This window comes from Mixophyes fleayi, chromosome 6 (assembly GCF_038048845.1).
Source record: "Mixophyes fleayi isolate aMixFle1 chromosome 6, aMixFle1.hap1, whole genome shotgun sequence".
NCBI classification, from domain to species: domain Eukaryota; kingdom Metazoa; phylum Chordata; class Amphibia; order Anura; family Limnodynastidae; genus Mixophyes; species Mixophyes fleayi.
The window spans coordinates 216,546,191-216,547,922 of record NC_134407.1 but is presented as its reverse complement, the minus strand read 5'-3'; the positions used below and the strand labels follow the sequence as shown (position 1 = coordinate 216,547,922).

The following is a 1,732-nucleotide window of genomic DNA, read 5'->3' as shown; positions in this document are numbered from 1 at the left end:
GTACAATCCACCCGAAACACACTGTGCCAAGCACAGATCGCAACCCACAGACTCAGGAGCCCTACAAGATAACCCCTGACAACCTCCAGACCAGGCTGGGCAATAAACCCTACACGTGATTTTAGCAGGAAGGCCGAGAAGCGATAACCCAAAAAGGGACCCAGGAAAGCGCCCGCTTCTCAGGCTAGGCCTGACAACTGTAGGAGACAGCCACACCATACACCGTATACTTTCTTGAGCGGCGGCGCACAACACTCCATTGCTGCACATTCTAGGCCCGACTAGCCTGAAAAGCCTGACACCTTCACTGGGACCCTCCTTACACCTCTCTGTCTGCAAAGGGAGGCACATCAGACAAGGACTTTTCAAACGAGATGCCTGCAGAATTTGCATAAAATCCTCCCCTTGACCATAAGTGCAGCGACGCCCGCCGATTAGTCTGCCTGCCGTTCCGTCCTCGTCTCCCCAGGCAATTAATCACACTGTCTGGCCAGCTTCTTTCGGAATATTCACAACATGTCACAGAAGCAGCACTTCAAGGTGCATCACAATTGTTTCTCGGGTCACCGGGAAGTAAATAGACAAGGAAGCTGCATGCTGCAACAGCAGGGTTCTAAAAGGTGTGTCATAATCCTCACTTGCCTTTATTCCGTCACTGGGTCCACAAGAGGGAGACACACTACGTGAGATTAATAGTTTCATTCATTCGGAGATCCAATTGAATTAGCAAATCACAAGTTGCTCCATTAAAGGAATAATTGGATCAATGCAGTAATCCTTTTGGACAAAGAAAAGGGTCTTCTTATCTGCAAATGCTTGTTTGCTAAAAGATAAGAAACAAAACAACAAAAAGACACAATAAATTGACACGAAATAAGACACAGGAGACAAAAATCTGTTCTTATGGTTTTTTGTTTCTGAAAAGAGACATGATTCTATTTTTTGATAACTGGATAAGAGAAGTGCACCGGTCCTGGAAGTACTGCAATACCAGGTCAATGCGTGGAGTGGACAGAGCAAGCTCTTCTTCCATCTCCCTGTTCTAAAAATCCATTTAATATATGGCCCCCAGATAGGGGGCGTATCAGATATTAAACTGATAAGAACAGATTTTTATTTATTTATTTATTTTTTTAGAACCATTCAGGTTCGTTACTCAGGCTTTAAACTTCTATCATAGATAGTAAATCATAACTGGTACTACCAGTAGCACTGAGACGATCATCATTATGGCAAAAAATAACATTTTAATCATGTTTGACACATAGAATAACATATTATAGACACAATTTCAGAAAAAAACACCAAACCCCCCACCAAAACCTAGCCTAAATCTTAACAATATGCTTCCACTTCTTAGTTTTCCAATAACCTTCCGCATCCGCACTCCCACCACCAGTCTTACAATCCACCAAATAACATATATATAATTTACCCAATATCATTCGCACACAATCTTTCACCTCAAATACTTCATTCTTGTACATATACAAATTCCTCGCATCCCACACAACACTTCTCGCACACAAGCCATAATCAACCATAACAGTCTTTCATTAATTTTCCCACTCACACCCATACCAAACAAAGCAACCTTCCACGACATCATACTCAAACCTACCAACTCCTTACACAATCCACTCACCTCCTTCCACACATTCCTCGCAAACACACAATTCCAAAATACATGCATAATCGTCTCTCTCGCACCACATCCACTCCTAGGACAAGG

At 42.8% G+C, this 1,732-nt stretch overlaps 1 non-coding gene across 1 annotated transcript; it reads right to left on the bottom strand.

The window, feature by feature from the left end:
* Window positions 1-957: 957 nt before the first annotated feature.
* LOC142095916 (U2 spliceosomal RNA) lies at window positions 958-1,143 on the bottom strand. Its single transcript, XR_012678031.1, has one exon. It is a non-coding gene; the product is annotated as a U2 spliceosomal RNA (small nuclear RNA).
* Window positions 1,144-1,732: the final 589 nt, after the last annotated feature.